Source organism: Stegodyphus dumicola, chromosome 6 (assembly GCF_044657685.1).
Source record: "Stegodyphus dumicola isolate Sdum_Otavi_A_Nest chromosome 6, ASM4465768v1".
Classification (NCBI taxonomy): domain Eukaryota; kingdom Metazoa; phylum Arthropoda; class Arachnida; order Araneae; family Eresidae; genus Stegodyphus; species Stegodyphus dumicola.
This window is the reverse complement of record NC_140773.1, coordinates 164,291,702-164,311,538: the sequence shown is the minus strand read 5'-3', so window position 1 is coordinate 164,311,538 and position 19,837 is coordinate 164,291,702.

The window sequence follows — 19,837 nt, the reverse complement described above, 5'->3', positions numbered from 1 at the left end:
AACTAAAAGCGAGATTGCGAAAAAAAGAAATAGCCTCCAGTGAACACAATTCCAACGAGAGTGGATAGCTTTTTGGGGTCCTTCCAGATATATTACCGGTGACCGATAGGTTGTTCAGGGTCTACAGCACAGACTCAATGTACCCCCCTTTTGTCTGGGAATGTTGTCTCACCGTTTCTAAAAATAGACCAGAACCCATTCTTTTCTTGGAATTCTATTCTTTAGAAAGGATAAGTCATGGTCAATTTTTAGAAACGGTGAGACAACATTCCTAGACAAAAGGGATTAGTTAATTTTTATCATGTCTAGAAGACATGATAAAAATTACAAAAAGTATTTATAATATATATTATATAATATATATATTATATATTTTTTCTTTTTTTTTCTGACTCAGAATTTTTTCTCGGCTCTCAGAAATTTTTCCCAGACGATCCCATTTTGCTTTTTGACTTTCACTTTGAATTCTTCTCTTTTCTATAAAAGTATTCCACGTCTTTGTTCAGAATAATGTGGGCTGTTGAAAAGGCAATATGTCTTGTCATCAAGATGGTCCGGGGACGACTTTGTTTGAACTCAACGATGACATCATTTCTATATAGATGGTGGAATTTGTATAGGAAGAGTTTAGAAACCGACTCGAACGCCTGTTTTCAGTATATTGCAATACAAATAGGGCTGTCCACACAATAAAAAAAAGACATCATTTTTTCGTAAATAGAGCTCCATTTGTATAGAAATAGTCTAGAAATTGACTCGAAAGCCCGTTTTCAGTATATTACAATACAAATAGGAGGAACTTTCTCATCCAATCTTGGGAGAGAGAGATCCGGTTTCCATAGTCATCCTGTCCATTCAAAAAGACATTCTTTTTGATTCTGAATGCAACCGAATGTATATAGGAATATACTAGAAAGCGCCCTCCCCTCCAAGCCCATTTTAAGTATATCTCTATACAAATTCGGTATAAAACTGTCCGGGAACGACTCTGTTTGGACTCAACCATGACGTCATTTTAATATAGTGGAATGTGTGTAGAAATAGTCGGAAAAAGTACTCGAACGCCCGTTTTCAGTATATTCCAATACAAAATTGATTGTCCACAACATAAAAAAGACATCATTTTTTTCTTGGATAGAGCTCCATTTGTATTTGAATATACTGAAAACCGACTCGAACGCCCGTTTTCAGTATATTCCAGTACAAAATAGGGCAGTCCACAACATAAAAAAAAGACATCATTTTTTTCTTGGATGGAGCTCCACTTGTATTGTAATATACTGAAAACCGACTCAAACACCCGTTTTCAGTATATTCCAATACAAATTGACAGTCCACAAAATAAAAAAAAGACATCATTTCTTTCTTGGATCGAGCTCTATTTGTATTGAAATATAGTGAAAATCGACTCGAATGCCCGTTTTCAGTATATTCCAATACAAAATAGGGCAGTCCACAACATAAAAAAAAGACATCATTTTTTTCTTGGATGGAGCTCCATTTGTATTGAAATATACTGAAAACCGACTCGAACGCCCGTTTTCAGTATATTCCAATACAAAATTGGCTGTCCACAATATAAAAAAAAAGACATCATTTTTTTCTTGGATCGAGCTCCACTTGTATTGTAATATACTGAAAACCGACGTGAACGCCCGTTTTCAGTATATTCCAATACAAATTGGCAGTCCACAAAATAAAGAAAAGACATCATTTCTTTCTTGGATCGAGCTCTATTTGTATTGAAATATACTGAAAACCGACTCAAACGCCCGTTTTCAGTATATTCCAATACAAAATAGGGCAGTCCACAAAATAAAAAAAAGACATTATTTTCTTCTTGGATCAAGCTCCACTTGTATTGGAATATAGTGAAAACCGACGTGAACACCCGTTTTCAGTATATTTCAATACAAATAGGGCAGTCCACAAAATAAAAAAAAAGACATCATTTCTTTCTTGGATCGAGCTCCATTTGTATTGGAATATACTGAAAACCGACTCAAACACCCGTTTTCAGTATATTCCAATACAAATTGACAGTCCACAAAATAAAAAAAAAGACATCATTTCTTTCTTGGATCGAGCTCTATTTGTATTTTAATATACTGAAAACCGACTCAAACACCCGTTTTCAGTATATTCCAATACAAATTGGCAGTCCACAAAATAAAGAAAAGACATCATTTCTTTCTTGGATCGAGCTCCATTTGTATAGAAATAGCCTAGAAATCAGTTCGAACGCCGGTTTTCAGTATATTGTAATACAAATGAAATGACATGAAAAATGCAAAAAGAGGAAAAGTAGCCTACCTTGACGGAAATTCAATTCCAAATGGGGAAAACTTGTATTCAGGTGGGCCCACAGCACGGCCGGAACTCAAGCGAAACTCGATAGGTTGAAATCGATCCATTAAATAACATTCTTAAAAAACAGTAAAGTTTTATTCTATTCCAAAAGGGGAAAACTTGTATCCAGGTGGGCCCACAGCACGGCCGGAACGCAAGCGAAACTCGATAGGTTGAAATCGATCCATTAAATAACATTCTTAACAAACAGTAAAGTTTTATTCACATCGAGTCGGCTGGGAAAAGTTTCTGAAAAATAAATTACCCCCCTTTTTAGTCTGAAAATTTGAAAATTGATGTCTTCAATTTTTGAAAAATTGAAGACATCAATTTTCAGACTAAAAGGGGGGTATTTTTTTTTTTTTTTTTTTTTTTTTTTTTTTTTTTTTTTTTAGCCAGAGAAATTTTTCTCCGGCTCTCAGAAATTTTTCCGCACTCGACTGGATGAATAAGACATCCCCGTTTCTTTAAGAAAGGGATCACTGTTAACTATTTCAGCATTCGACGTTTAGCGTCCAATAATAACTGCCGGGTGTTCAAGAATGCAGATGCACCTACTAGATTTTCTACAGAGAAGCTTGACTGGATGGAGAGTGGATGACTTTTTCCAAGATTCTCGACTTTGGACCGTCAAGAGGTAAAGGATCTTTTTGTTTTTTTTTTCTTTTAAGAAAATTTATGGATAGATTCATTTCTTTTTGAATGGACCTAGAAAAATAGGACAAAGTTCTTTTCCAAGATTGGATGAGAGAGGGACCCAAAAAAAGTGGGTCTCGGAAGGAATCGAATGCATTTGCACTCATTCCTTCCAAGACCCATCTTTTTGGTCTCCTGATTCGTCTCTCTCTCTCTCTCTCTTCTTAGTCCATTTCCATAAATATAGGGAAAGCGGAGAACCTTTCCCTACTTATTTCTAAAAATCTTTTCTTTATTTTTTCTCCTGAGTTTATGTATATATCAATTCAAATACTTTTGAGAACGGTCATCCCAATTCCCTGTCGTCTTTTCGGTTTCATCGTCCCAACACTCAGTGGACATAGTCTCAGTAGATTTTGGAGCATGGGTCGTCAGTTCATCGTCCCAACACTCAGTGGACATAGTCTCAGTAGATTTTGGAGCATGAGTCGTCTGTTCATTGTCCCAACACTCAGTGGACATAGTCTTAGTGGATTTTGGAGCATGAGTCGTCCGTTCATTGTCCCAACACTCAGTGGATTTTGTCTTTGGATCCTCTGAAGATATTTTGGGGTCTCATGAGATTCTTTGGAAGGTTCGTCCGAACAGGCTGCTGGATCGTAATGGGGAATATTTTCAGGTATGTCTCCCCAACCCTCCGTCTTCCTCGAGTTATTGGAGGAAGTTGACGACAAAGAAGAAGTAGAAGAGCCCATCAAGTGGAAAGGCGTATGCTCATCCGGATGTTCCATCACTTGGAAACAGGACAGATTATCCCATTTCTGGATGAGGTTATCGTACGCTTTTGGGGACGGATCCTTCTCTAACTGATCGTAGGCCTTATCAAAAGCTTGCAGAGGATTGTCTGCTTCCTCCTGAATCCTCTCCTCTTTCTCCGTTCCGTCTGGATAGACGTGATTGATATGAAAATCTCCTTCCATAATATGCCATCGAAAGTTGCGCACTTTGTTTTCGGCACAATGGAAATATTTCCTCCTTTGATGATGTCGGGCACATTTTTCCCGATACTTCCAAATGATTCCATCTGGCACATAAATTTCCGTCACGGGTTTTTGATAATCCAAGGCTTTAGCAAAGAATTTAGCTTTCTGGCATCCCACCACATAAATCGTGGAGAAGCTGTGAGTGAGCGATTGGAGAATGCGTCCTAAATGGTTGTAGGGAATATGACCCTCGTTCCAACGAAGTCCGTGCCGGTTTCTCGTCAGCCAGGCATTCGTCTTTTGGTTTTTTTCATTCTGTTGGTGGAAGGGGTGAGGAGGAGCAAACGTCAACGATCCCACGGTCAAAAAATCTTTTGTCGCATAGCCCAAATCTTTTAAAACTTAGGTAAATTCACCCTTCTTGTGGTTGTAGGACTGGAAACCCTCTAGATCGAGCACGATAAAGTTTTCTGAACACGCCATGGCGATGAATACGGTGATGTCTTCCACAAACAGGAGCAAAAAAAGAATCGAAAAGGTATATATGTATAACAGGGAAGATCTAGAAAGGAAACAATAAAACGTTTTAGAGTCGTCGTCTTGAAAGAGACATTTTTCTTTTCAAAGGGTTAAGAAGTTTCAAAGTTTCAAAGGTCTTTTTAAATGATGTTATGATTATTATGATTATTAAAAAAAACAAAGAATCAAATCGAGTTTATAGATAACCATATTCATAGGACCAAAGGGACTTACCAGCTCAGTTCACGTCTTCTTCTGTTCTCTGAAGAAATCTCGCGGAGGACACACACTTTTATACTCGCGCGACATCTGTCGGGATCGCGACCCCATCTAAATGTCAGGGTCATTCCAACCTCTTAAAAGGATCGGAATGAAAGAAACACTTTGATAAAAAATATATTTATGAAAAGATATCTGAGGGTCGTGAGAACATTTTCTCTCCCCACCCCTCGCCTATTTCAAAAAAAAAAATAAAAATTCTTTCTTCGTACGCGTCAAGATTACAAAACAACTCACAGGACTTGTTTATCTCGATCTCGTCAGGGTCACCGTTTCACATAAGAAGATGGATGGACCCTGAACTTTAGACATGATAAAAATTAACTCTACCCGCCTTTTGTCTGGGAATAGGGTCTCACCGTTTCTAAAAATAGACCAGATCCCATTCTTGGAATTCTATTCTTTAGGAAAGGAGGAGTGATGGTCTATTTTTAGAAAGTGTGAGACAACATTCCCAGACAAAAGGGGGGGTAGAGTTAATTTTTATCATGTCTAAGACATGATAAAAATTAACAAAAAGTTTTTTTTTTTTTTTTTTTTTAAAGGCTGAAAATTTTTTTGAGAGAGCTGAGAAAGATTTTTCCTCCCAATCTTTTTCGACGATGAAAAGGGAAAAACTACTGATCCGATCTCCCTACGCTTTAGGAAAAAAAAACAAAAAAATACTTATGAAATATTCATGTGTTGAAATTGGATATTCTAATAAGTGACATTTTGTTTCTCATTGGAACTGTTCAACGGCGAGTCCACTCGTCTCATTCTTTGGGGTAGAGGATGAAAGTACAGCGGTTTGTTGAAATCGATGATAGTTTCCTCTTTAGTCGGCGGAACTGTAAATCTATCCCGTCTTAACTCTTCTAATCTCTTTGAAAGTCTTTCCACTTGCTCTGCTAAGGTTTCCTCGGTACTCATGATCTCTCTTAGTTTAGGTAAGTCTTGACGTATTGGCTAGAGAACAGAGGGTCTTTTTCTCTCTATACATATATCATGTGGGAGCGTGTAATTTATAAATCCTTGTGAAATCTTTCTACGTCTTGTGTAACTTGGAAGATTCGTCTTGTGTAACTTGGAAAATTCGTCTTCTTCTCGTCGATTGGGGTGGAGTTATGGAAAAGAAATGGGATTGGAAAGAAATCAACATATTACAAAAAAAAGGAACTTTTTTTTTTCTATTTTTTTTCTCTAGGGATTTACATACCATTTCATTCATGAACATTCAAGGGTTCTCTCCAAGACCAAATTTTAGAAGAGGACCACAAAGAGTACACTTGAGGATCCTCTTTCAGGTCTAGGTGAGATAAGGGTTGAGACCAATATTCTTGGGTCTCTAAAGCATCCCAACTTAGACATTTACTATTATTATTAGAAAGTTCATCCTCCTCCTCCTCCTCCTCCTCATCGTCGCACGAGTTCTCCTGGGGAGATTCTTCCGCCTCCTCTTCGTCTTCGACAGCTTTGCTTTCGGAGGGGTAACAATGTAATTTCCGGAAAACGTAACTACCCTCCATCAAATGGTATCGAAAATTTCTCACCTTGTTCTCGGCACAATGAATCATCTTTTGGAAATATTGGTGTCGCGTGCATTTCGACTTGTTCCGCCACTCGGTTTTCCCTGGGATGTAAAACTCGTAAACGGATCGCTGGCAGAGCTTGCTGAAAAATTCGGCTTTATCGTATCCATTGACGTAGATCACCTCCACATTTTCGGTCAGTATTTTCAGGATCGTAGGAAGATGCTCGTAGGAAAGACGACCCTCGGTCCATTGCAGGCCGTGTCGGTTATTTGTAGTCTGGTTGACCACAGCTTGATTGCGGGACGATAAGTCATCGTAATGGACAGGAGGGAGAAAAATCAGGGATCCGCATAAGGTTAAATCGCAAGTGATGTAGCCCAGTTCTTTCAAGATGAAACATATATCTCCCGTCTTTGGATCATAACAGTGAAAGTATTCCATGTCCAGAACAATGTAGGAATCTTTGAGAGGTTTGGCACTCAAAATGTCCATCTTCTTCAATTGAGGAAAAAAGAAAACAAAATTCTCTCTCTCGCTGTGTGTCCTGAAGGAAAAAATGGATAGCATTCTCTCGCCGTCTCCTCTTTTATAGAGAGAGAGAGAGAGAGAGAAGGTTGCACGTGACAGGTCGTATGAATTCTGGGAAAGGTCACATTCGTATATATATTTGTTTTTTGAATAATATCGTGCGTATCTCAGTACACATCCATCATCATAATAATAAAGGTCACCTTGGAAAGAAAAAGAAATAAAAAACATGGAACTCGTGCTCGACTTTGAAGGTTTCTACGATTCTCAAGGAGCCTTTATTGTGAAAGAATTGGCTTACGTCACATTGGACGGTACTTCTCGAGGTGTATTTGTTTTTAAACCCCCGTTTCCATGGGAAATGCTCACCGAGAAAGAAAAACGAACCGCTGTGTGGGCGAGTGATTATTATCACGGCTTGTCGTGGTACGAAGGAGAAATTCCGTACAGTTATTTTCCATGGTTGTTAACGATGTTGACGGAACCTTTTTCCATGATTTGGGTGCGAGGAGAAATGAAACGGCAGTTTTTAGAGAAATGGTTGCAAAGATCCATTTATTGCATTTCGGGATCGACGCAAGAGATTCTCAAATACAATGGGATCGAACACATGAATTGTCCTAACCATACAAAAGGTTTTTTCCATTGCGCTCTACAAAAAGCGGTTCAGTATCATTATTATTTAAAGACACAGAGAAGAAATTCGCAAGGTCGATCCTGCACAATTCAATCTTGACAGAACTCATTAAAAAATACATATATCATATTACTTCTTTAACAGCACAGATGGTTCTGAAGCGAAACTTGGAATTTTGAAATAATAGATCAGGGAGAAATCATTCGTAATAAAATGTAAAGTCTCGAATCGGCTGGGAGAAAAAAAAATTTCTCAGAGCTGAGATAAAAATTCTCTAATGAAAAAAAAAAAAACTTTTGGTTAATTTTTATCATGTCTTAGACATGATAAAAATTAATGACCCTCCCTTTTTGTCTGGGAAGGATGTCTCACCCTTTCTAAAAATAGACCATGACTCATCCTTTCTCTAATGGCAATCATTCCATGAATGAATCACGATTTGTTTTTCAAAAGAGTAAGACAACATTCCCAGACGAAAAGGGAAGGGGGTCGTTAATTTTTATCATGTCTAAGACATGATAAAAATTAACAAAAAGGTTTTTTTTTTTTTTTTTTTTTTTTTTTTTTTTGAGTTGGAGAATTTTTCTCAGCTCTGAAAATTTTATTCCAGCCGACTCGAGACTTTACCATTTATATTTACGAATAGTCTTTGGATTATTTATTTATTTTCTTTTAAAAAGAAAAATTCTGAGCTAGACCTATCTATTGGCTTAGCATTCTGGTCATAAAAACAGTCTATAATCTCATTTTATTTTTCGAGGCTAATGCACGGGTTCTCCAATCAAAAGGGTTACTATAAAGGGATTGGTTTGAATGCATTTATCTGCAAATGTTGTAGGATTCTGTTGTTGAGAAGGGGTATATTATTATTATTATTATTATTATTATTATGATTGTGGCAGATTTGTTTTCTACATGGAAGTCTAATCTCCTCCGAAGACCTTTTCTGGGGATTGTCGATAGATGGTTCTTCAATAGGAATCGTTTCCCTCGGATCCTCAAGAGATAGAGGGGGGTCCTGTCTTGAGACATGAAGCGGTCTCTCCTCCTCCTCCTCGAGAAGTCTTGAGAAAGGGAGAGGATTTTCGGTTCCCTTATTCTTGAGGGGTCTTGACAAATTGAGAGGTCCCTCCTCTTCGAAAGAGAGAGAAGTTTTGGTTCCCTTATCCTCGAGGGGTTTTGACAAATCGAGAGGTCCCTCATTTTCGAGGGGTCTTGATAAATGGAGAGGTTTTTCATCTTCGAGGGGGTTTGATAAAGGAAGAGGTCCCTCCTTCTCGAGGGGTCTTGATAAAGGGAGAGGTTTTTCATCTTCGAGGAGGTTTGACAATGGGAGAGATTTCTCCTTCTCGAGGGGTCTCTCTTCCTCAATGGGTTTTGAGGAAGGGAGAGGTTTTTCATCCTCGACGGGTTTTGACAAACGGAGAGGAATCTGAACAGGCTTCTCCTCATCCCCATCATTATCGAGGAGGATGAGGATAGGCTTTTGGAAAGGTTTTTTCTTTTTCTTCTGAACAGGCTCCTCTTGATGCTCGGGGAGAGGGATGGGGTAGTTGTTCCACCATTCTATTTTTTCTTGCTCGAGGATTTTTTCAAAAGTCGTGGCCTCTCTATGATGAGACGAAGGAGGAGAGTCCTCGAGAAGAATATAATAGGTATTCTTCCCAGTCTTCTCGATCGAGAGAGGTTCGTGCAAACATTTGTGCAACCATTCACTAAAATGAACGAGAATCCCTTTTGTCTTCTCAAGACGATCCATAATCCTATTCATTTGCGAGACGGTTAGAAAGTGGGACGTGTAAAAATATTTGGCTCGTTTCATTAACAAAATTTGTGCATCCAAAGGTGGAATGTCACGAGCCATCAACACGTTTTCGTCGGACAAAAATTCGTCCCGCATCTTTTGATAACTCCCCACGGTATGATAACCCGCACATTTTGAAAAATCGGAGGCTTTCAGGTAAACGACTCCTTGGATGATATAAAAGGAAAGATCAACATATTTATATTTGAAAGGAATACACGTAGTGAGCCGGGGATGCCTCCTCATGATCCACTTGGACAAAAATACGACTTTGGGGCTCTCCCCTTTTATTTATAGAGAGAAAGAGAGTGTGACCTTCCCTTCCCTCCTCTCTCCCTGCTTCCTCTATCTCTGGACGTCCTTGGATTGGAAAGGTTGACTTTGAAAAAAAAAAGAAGGTCATGGTTGGATAATTTTTTGTTTATTAAATTATTACTTTCACTTCCTCATTCCCACACACATTCATCTTTTAAGAAAAGAAAAAGAGGTCATGGAGATAAGATTTCTTGGAAAGAAGAGAGAGAGAAACAAAAAAAAAACAAATAAAACGGACGTCATAGAGCCTCTATGTGTGTCTGTGTTTGTGTATATATAAAAACGCGAGAGTACTGGGCGAGATCATTTCTTTTCCATTGGGAGCCATGTCGCTATTAGACGTTTTTCCAACTCAACGGATTTCGAACGGGGAGGATTTGAAGACGCTAAAGCAAATCTCCAACTTGAAAATTTTTTTGGCGTGTCATTGTGCGACATTTATTCCGCATTTACCACCTCATCAAGCGATCGTTTCTTTCAACCAAGATGTCGAATCCTCCAACCTGCTCGTTCAGAATATATACAGAAATTTATTCGAATGGCAACAAACGAAAGAGGAATCTCCCTTCTCTTGGAATCGGATGGATCGAGCTTTGAGACGGCCCATTCAAACAGACCGGCGATATACGGATCCGCGCACGAGTTTTCGGTGGAAAAATATTTTTCTCACGAAACGATATTTTACGTTTGGAGTGAGAACGACGGCTGAGGACGAAGTTCATATTGTTCAAACCACAGCCGCTCCTCTCGCCTATTACGAATCATCGTCCCCCAATCTGAAGGAAAGAAGTTTTAAAGTCAGCGACAGGATGAAATATAAGAAATATATTCTAAGACCTTTTCAAAACTATGTCGTTCCCCCGAAAACGCAATATCTCATCGTCACAACCCAGAAGAGTCTCTTTCTCGTCGATCGGTGCTCGTATTCGCTTTGGAAACAATTGAAAGAGGAGATTTCTTTCCAATCGCCGATGATGTTTCAAGAAAAAGAAGAAGAAAACCCTCCGCCACCTTTACCCATCCCTTCCTTAGATGATAAGAGGAGCTGGACCAAACCGTCGTCATGGCCCGAAACAAAATCGACCCGGCAACGGAATGAAATTGAAGTCATCACGATTGAAGATGAGGAGGAAGAAAAAAATTACCTCTTAAAAAACGGTCGACTTACCGGAACCTACCTGGCGTGCAAGATCCGCTTCAGAATCTAGAAGCTTCTTCTTCTTCTTCTTCTTCCCCGACTTGTTCCAACAGGCAACCTCTTTCGGACTCCTCACAGACAGAACCTCTTCCAGTATCTTCTTCTTCTTCTTCTTCTCTAACCTGTCCCGACATCATAGAGGTAGAATGTCAGACGGGTCCACAAGCTTCAAAAAGTCCCGACATCGTAGAGGTAGAATGTCAGCCGGGTCCACAAGTTCCAACAGGTCCAGAAATCGTAGAGGTAGAATTTCAGCCGGGTAAACAAGTTCCAACGGGTCCAGAAATCATGAAGGTAGAATCGCAGCCGGGTCCAGACATCCTAGATCCCTCCACTCATCCCAAAGAGACTCCAAGTGTTTCAAGACAGCCTTGTGAGGATCCAGCCCTTCCCGTATGGAATGATTATATGGACTTACAAAATTTGGTGCAACAGGAAGGAGAAGAAAATAATCATACGGATGGGTGGGTCAAAGACTGTTTAGATCATTTAACCTCGAATGAAATTGAACTGTTATGGAATTGCATTTCTGAAATCACATCGGAAATGGGATAAAAACTAAAACAAAAAAAACTTTTTTAATAACAAATTGGAGGAGGGTCATGATGTCAATTAAAAAAAATATTATATAGAGTCCAATCTTGGTGGTTCACTTCAGTTTTCCAGCATGAGGTGATCCACGTTTCCCGAAATATGGATCCCATTCCAAGAGAGATTGTGTAGAGCCTTCACTTCAGTTCTTTTTTTTTATATACCAAGAGGAGAGGGTCCAAAAAGGGTTTCCCATGTCCAAAGAGAGAAAGTGTAGAGCGTTCATTTCAGTTTTTTTTCAAGTTTAGGGGAGGGAGGTCTCAAAATGACACCCCCCCGTTTTCAAAGAGAGATGGTGTAGAGCGTTCATTTCTGTTTTTTTCCAAAGTTAGGGAGTTTTCAAATGACTACCGATTTCAGAGAAAGAGAGAGAGAGAGAGAGAGAGAAGGTGTAGAGCGTTCATTTCAGTTTTCCAAGGTTAGGATGGTGGTGGAGAATCCTCCAAAATGGCTACTCATCTCAAAGAGAGAGAGAGAGAGAAAGCGTAGAGCGTTCATTTCAGTTTTCCAACATTAGAAGGTTCCAAAATACCTTCTGAATTCAAAGAGAGATCGTGTAGAGCGTTCATTTCCAGTTCTTCAAGATCAGAAGAAGAGGGTCCGCTTTTCAGAGACAGCGAAGTGCAGACTTCAGTTTTCTCCCTCCCCAAGAATAGAGGGTCCCAAAATGGCTTCCCATTTCAAAGAGAGAGGGAGAGGCGTTCATTTCCATTCTCCAAGATAGGGTCGTCTGCTTTTTCCCAAAATGGCTTCCCAATTCAAAGAGAGAGAGAGAGAGAGTAAAAGGGTGTGTAGAGCGGTCATGTTCATTCTCCAAGATAGGGTCGTCAGCTTGTTCTCAAAATGGCATCTCCCCATTGAAAAAGAGATCGTAACAATTTTTTTCCAGTTTTTTACAAGATGGGGGGAGAAGAAAACCTAGGATGAAATAACACGACACACAGAGAGAAAGAGGGAAAAAAACGCCATCTTGTCATTTTCTGATAGGGTACCGGTGTTCGAATACTTTTGTGACCGACTGTCTGATTATACTGGGAGAACCATAAAATCGAAAAAGCGATGGGTTTCACAGTTAACGAGGCTATCGAAGACAGACTGGGAATAAGAGATCCTTTTTTTTAGCTGAGAAGCAGATTGCCCTGGAAATCCGTGACTCTGACCATATAATTTCTCCATAGACTCTTTGAACGGTATTCAGGAGACATCCTCCATGAGGGAAAAAAATCTCCCCTTCCCCTTCTAAATCGACTGGAAAGAGAATGAGGTGGAAGAGATCCATCCACGAGAGATCATACTCTTGAACGTCAGACAAATATGAAGTCGAATTGCTTAAACAAAAAATGCTTGAAAAGTCATCGAGTCTCGAAAATCTAGGTCTCTCTCTCTCTCTGAAGGAAATGAGAAAATGGGAATCTGCGTTTTTCTTCCTCAACGGCTGACATTCATCTGAAGTGACACTCGAAATGCTTAAATAGATAAACGAGAGTCCATTCTTAAAAAAAATGGCGCTGTGTCGTCAATTGGAGAATCGAGTCGGCTCGGAAAATATTTTGAGAGCCAGGAAAAAAAAATTTTCTAACACTGAAAAAAAAAAAAAAACTTTTTGTTAATTTTTATTATGTCTTATAGACATGATAAAAATTAACTACCTTCCCCTTTTGTCTGGGAATGTTGTCTCACCGTTTCTAAAAATAGACCATCACTCATCCTTTCTAAAAAGAATAAAATTCCAAGAATGGGTTCTGGTCTATTTTTAGAAACGGAGAGACAACATTCCCATACAAAAGGAGGGTAGAGTTAATTTTTATCATGTCTATAAGACATGATAAAAGTTAACCAAAAGTTTTTTTTTTTTTTTTTTTTTTTTTGAGTTAGAGAATTTTTTTTTCCCGGCTCTCAAAATTTTTTCCCAGCCGACTCGATTCTCCATTGACAAGACAGCGCCATTTTTTTAAGAATAAACTCTCGCTTATCTATTTAAGCATTCCCAGTTTGGCTTTAGATGAGTGTCAGCCGTTGAAGAAGAAGCATCCTGTCACTTGGGAGAGACATATTTTGAGGAGTCAACATGTTGTGTGGACCGTTGAGATCGATTTTTCTCTTCCCATTGTGTGGACATTGTTGAGCGTTTTGTGAAGCTTTGAAAGAATGGAGGGGATGGAGAATATTTCTTTTTATTGAATTTTTAAAAAAAGATTTAAGATTGACATTTTATAACAGGTTTTACATGGAAAGAAGGTTTTTCTTCTAGTTTGACGACTTCTTTTTCTTGGGAGATGTTTCTATTGGAAAGATGGAAGGAAAGACGATTCCCACATTGAAGAAGGTTCATGAGAAACTCGTACGGATCTTGGTTCTCTTCTCGAGCCGATATATCATACGGAATCCGGGACATGTTTTGCAATCGCTCCAGTTCCTCCTCGTATTTTTGCTTGCTCGCCAATTTCATGCGGGGGCGAAACTGGTCCAGAATATACAATCCCTGGGGTTGAGTCACTCGAGAAAAAGCGACATATTGCTGAAATCGATTAAAAGATCCGTGCATGTAAATTGCGATCGACGGAAAGGTGGCTCCTTGGGCTTTATGAGCCGTGATCGCTTCGGCTAACATCAAAGGAAACTGTTCGCGATAAAATGCGAGTGTTTTCGTCGAACAGGTGTCAATACGAATGGAGACGCGATCGATAGGAGCTAGACTATTCGAAAATTGCAGCCAGACTCGCGTCACAACTCCGTCTTCATCCTGGTCTATTTGGTGTAGTGTTCCAATCGCTCCATTCATCCATCCTTTGGATCTGTCGAGCGTTTTAGTCAATTGATATCGCGCTCCTCTTTGTAAATGGAAGACGGATTCGAGATTCGCCATCTGAGATCGATGTAAATGTCGACTCCGTTTCATCATCCTCTTCCGCAATTTTTCGCTCTCGGAATAAATCACGTCTCGAGCCAGACACGAACAGTACGTCCCTCGGGATTGGAGACGTTTCATATTATATTTCTCTGCATCCTTGCTCGAAAAACAGAGAATAATAGCTTCGCGAGGAATTTCGTCGAAACTGCGAACGCGGGACTGAAAAAATGCCACATCGTCCGGTTCTAAAAAGTGATTTCTCGTTAAACGATCGAGTCTCTCCTCGTAATCCAGAGAGAATCGCATACATTCGACTAGTTCATAGTAGAGCGTGGATTGAGGCGTCCACCACCCTTCAGAATAAAAAATGGGCGTGTCGCGAATCGGTTGGAGCTGCTGCAAATCTCCGAATTTAATCATATGCACATTCCCAAACGGCTTATCCGGCACATGACACAATTGTCGAAGTTGCTGGTCGAGGCGCGAAAATAAATTGGATCCGATCGTGGAAACGTCATCCAAAATCACCATCCGTAAAGGAGCATACAGGGGTCTGTAAAGTCTCTTGGGTCAGAGGTCGAACAAAAGTCCCGTTCATTTGAAGATCAGGGCATGATGCAAAGTATCTCCCGTAATGTAGACCGCTCCTTGAGCACTGAGTGCGAGTTTGAGAACCGAGCACGCTTCGCTAAAAAGAGGCGTTCGAATCAGAGGTTGGTATAAAGCTTGGATCAGGAAAGATTTACCCGTTCCGGCAGATCCTTGCACAATAATATCCAGAGGAGGGGGACGTTTCGATTCAGGTAACGCGTAATAGGTGTACAAACGGACGAGAACGTAGATCAGGAAATTGTATTGCTCTTTATTACATTGTCGAATACATTTTTGATAGGCTTCTTCGGACCACATATCCTTATACTGCAAATTCGTATAGCTTTCCCACTGCTTGGGAGGAAGATGTTTCTTTCGCGGTCGGGAGTTCTTTTTAAGAACAGCATAACGTTCCCTTTGAAGTATTCGTTCTCGCTCTCGATTAGCTGAATTGCTTCGCCAGCGTCGTTTCTGTTCACGCATTCTTTCCCTAAGACGTTCTCTACTGGATAGGCTCATCGTGACACCACTCAAAAAGGTGAAGTGTGTGTATAGAAAATCACTTCCTTTAATTTTTATATATATATACTTTTTGAGGGGGAGGGGGGTGTGTGTGAAATAACCTCGTCTCGAAACGAACCAATAGCACTTCAAGAAGACTTGGAACGAGATAGGTTTCTTAGAGAGAGAGGGACACAAAAAAATATATAAAAAATCAGAATGATTTATCCGTCGACCTCTGGGCTAAAAGTAAACAAACAAAATTTGAAAAGGTCAAGGTGAACTCACTGAATTCATCTTAGAAATCAGATAGGAAAAAAAATGAGGGTACCCATGTTTCCTCTTCAACAACATAGACTCATCTAAAACGAAACTCGGAATGCTTACACAAATAAACAAGATTCCATTCTTAAATAAAAATGGGGGCGTCTTGTCGATCGAGTCGGCTAGAAAAATTTCTGTTACTCAAAAAAAAAAAAAAAAAAAAAAAAAAAAAAACTTTTGGTTAATTTTTATCATGTCTTCTAGACATGATAAAAATTAATGAACCCCCTTTTTGTCTGGGAAGGATGTCTCACTCTTTCTAAAAATAGACCATCACTCACCCTTTCTAATAGCAACAATTCCAAGAATGAGTCATGGTTTGTTTTTTTCGAATGGGTGAGACATCCTTCCCAGACAAAAAGAGGGGACAGTTAATTTTTATCATGTCTATAAGACATGATAAAAATTAACCAAAAGTTTTTTTTTTTTTTTTTTAACTCAGAAATTTTTTCCAAAGCTCTAAGAATTTTTTTTTCTAGCCGACTTGGATGGACAAGACATCTCCGGATTCTTTCTGGAATGGACTCTATGATCTATTTAAACATTTCGAGTTCCGAGTTTCGCTTCAGTTGAGTGTGAGCCGTTCAAGAAGAAGAAACCATCCTGTGACTGGATAGAGAGAACTATTCCTCTTTTCCATTCACCCGTTTTGTTGAACCGTTCAAATATTTGCTTTTATTATTATTTTTTTCCCTAACCCACCCGTCTTTAAACAATGGAATAGTTTGAAAGGGTCAACCCATTTTATAGATATCAACCTCATACCCTCATCTCAACGGGTCTCGAGTGGGAGGAAGGAAGGAGCAGGCGACGAGAACTAAGCATGTCTGTTTATCGAGTAGACGCATCGGGGAAAGAACGATACCCGACAGACCCCCAACATCCTCATTACGAATTATACGTTACGGATCCTGATGGAAATCCTATCTTGGCTCGAGACGAAAACGGTCATGAGTATTACGCGGTAGATTTAAACGGAAACCAATACATTTTAGCTCCTCGACGGTATGCCCGAACGTCTTTTGGACGAGAATACTACCCGAAATTTCAAAATGGGGACGAGTATTCGCTTTATACGTCTGTTTTTTCCCTTATGCCAAAGACGAATCGGGGCATGAAATGTATCCTAAAAAGGCGGATGGAGTCGAATATTGTTTAACGGCCGGCGATCGAATTCGTTATGCTCGCGATGCTTGGGGAAACGAGTTTTATCCTCGAAGAGCGGATCAGCAAACGGAATACCTCTGTGAAGAAGTGGGGTATGCGAAAAGAGCCGACGGATCCGAAACGTATCCTAAATTTTATATCTACACTTCTGGTTAAGATCTCTCTCTCTCTATCGAAAGAGAAGAAAATAATAAAGAGTGTGTTACTGCAATGGAGCATTCTGACGCGGAACCTGTTTCGTATTCCATTTGGTGTGTGAAATGCCGAACCAAGACCGATACGGTCGACGTCCACTATCGCATGTCGAAAAATCGACGGCCGATGGTCACGGGAAAATGTCAGGCGTGTGGAACCAAGAAACAACAGTTTATTACAAATGCTTCCGTTCCACCTGGAATTCAGTTCCTGGATGAGGAGGAAGAAAAAGGAAAATGTTCCGAGTAAGAAGAAACAAGTATATTCAAATCAAAAATTGGAAAAAGATGGATCTTACTATTATCTGCTCTCCTAAAGCGGGTGGTTCACCTTTACAGTTTGGCATACAGACGGATTCGCATAATCCGGTTCCAAGACTCGTGAATTTTCCTCAACCGGCAACTCCACCCTTAGATACTTCTTCTTTGAATGAGTTTTCTAGCATTCTGAAAGAATATCTAAACGTCGTGAGAGAATTGATTCTTCCCCTGCATCGAAATGTTGAAGAAAAGAGCTCTGAATGTGGAAGCAAGGACACGGATCCAAAGCCAAATTCGGAGGGTTGAAAGGGATAGGTGAAAATCCATTATTAAAAAAAAAAGAAACAATGGTCATGTCATGTCTTGTCGATCGAGTCGGCTAGAAAAAATTCTTTAGATGAGATTGAAAAAAAAAAACTTTTGGTTAATTTTTATCATGTTTTAAGACATGATAAAAATTAACTCTCTCTTCTTTTTTGTCTGGGAAGGATGTCTCACCCTTTCTAAAAATAGACCATCACTCACCCTTTCTCAAGGCAATTATTCCAAGAATGAGTCATGATCTATTTTTAGAAACGGTGAGACAACCTTCCTAGACAAAAAGGAGGGACAGTTAATTTTTATCATGTCTAGAAGACATGATAAAAATTAACCAAAAGTTTTTTTTTTTTTTTTATCACTTAGAAAATTTTTTCCAGAGCTCTGAGAATTTTTTTTCTCAGTCAACTCGATGATCCAAACAACAAGACATCCAAAATTTTTTCTAGAAGAAACTCTCGCTTCTCTATTTAAACCCCTAGCGTTTCCAACTTCAGATCCGTGTGTGCTGTGCACTCAACCTAGTTACGCGCTTCTCCTCCCTCCTGGAAAAAGCCTTTTTTTCTTAGCTCTTAGCAGTTTTTCTCAGCTTCATTTCCATTCTCCAGGTTTCTGTCTCCTCCTTTCCGTTAACACTGCAAAATTTCTAAATTTCTTATCACTCGGAGCTTGGAAATCTGTCATCAAAAAAAACATGACATAGCTCTGCTTTCAAGGAGTCGGTTTAGATTCGTCAGGGTCATGGCTGATTTTCCATGACGGCTCTCCAACCTCAATATTAGAGTTTGAAAGGAATAAGGTAAAAAAGTTCGTCTTAGATATCCAACGAAACGTAAAAAGAGCGACGAGGATCTAAAAAAGCTACGACCCTTTCCAGAAGGGGAGGGAGCAATGCATATTCAGGTGATTCCACAGCATGAACTGCACGAAAATGAAACGACTTCCGCAGATAACAGAATGTTCGAGATGTCTCTCGTCGATCAAGTCAGCTGGTAAAATTTTTCTAAGAGTTGAGAAAAATGTTCGCATAACTTCACAGAAATTCTTTCCAGGAGGGAGAAGTGTGTATCCAGGTCGAATTCACAGCACAGACTGAACTGAAGTTGGAAACACGAGTGGTTTAAATAGAGAAGGGAGAGTTCCTTCTAGAAACAATTTGGATCTGTCTTGTTTGGAACATCGAGTCGGCTGCGAAAAAATTCTCAGAGCTTTGGAAAAAATTTCTGAGTGATAAAAAAAAAATAAATAAAACTTTTTGTTAATTTTTATCATGTCTTCTAGACATGATAAAAATTAACTCTCTCTTCTTTTTGTCTGGGAAGGATGTCTCACCGTTTCGAAAAACAAACCGTGACTCATTCTTGGAATAATTGCCATGAGAAGGTTGAGTTTTGGTTTCGTTTTCGAAACGGTGAGATATCCTTCCTTGACAAAAAGAGGGGACAGTTAATTTTTATCATGTCTATAAGACATGATAAAAATTAACAAAAAGTTTTTTTTTTTTCATTACTCAGAAATTTTTTCCAGAGCTCTGAGAATTTTTTTCTCCCCCTCCAACCAACTCAATGGACTAGACGATAAGTTTTTAAGAATGGACGTTTTGTTATTTATGCAGATATTCCGAGTTTCGCGTCAGGTAAATGCGCGCTCACCTTAGATTGGATTCCCTTCAGACAGGTCTAGAGATTGGATAACCCATCAAGAATTCTTCGACAGGTTTTTGGAAAAAGAAATCGTCAAGAAGTGAGTATTGATTTTGATATTTTCTTTTCAACCTTGGGTCAGTTTCTAGTACATTCCTATACTAATTCCATTGTATTTTAAAAAAAATAATGTCAGCACGGACTGATCTGACCTGAAACGCTTGCCCATCCTGTTGGCTGCTGGAGGGAGGAAAAAAAAGAAATTTGTTGTGAAGGATATGTCAATTCTTTTCTAAAAATAGATTTCTAAGAAAAGAATCAACCTTTGTTGGAAATCTATTTTTAGAAACATGTCTAGACAACATGTTGACAAGAAAAAAATTTTTTTTTCCTGAGAGCGAAATGATTTTTTTCTTTCCACCCACTTTTCTTATTCTTTGGGAGGAAGGAAGAACTTCCCTTCCCCCCGCCTTTTTTCCTCTAGTATTTATATAGATCCGAGGTTTTCTGCCTACAGGGTTCATTCTCGTTCTTCCTTCTCAACCGAGCAAAACTAAAATGTCGACCGATGCTGTTGCAGTTCTACCTACCCTGGTGGAAATCACGCCCGTCTGTCATCTCGAAGTAGCTGATC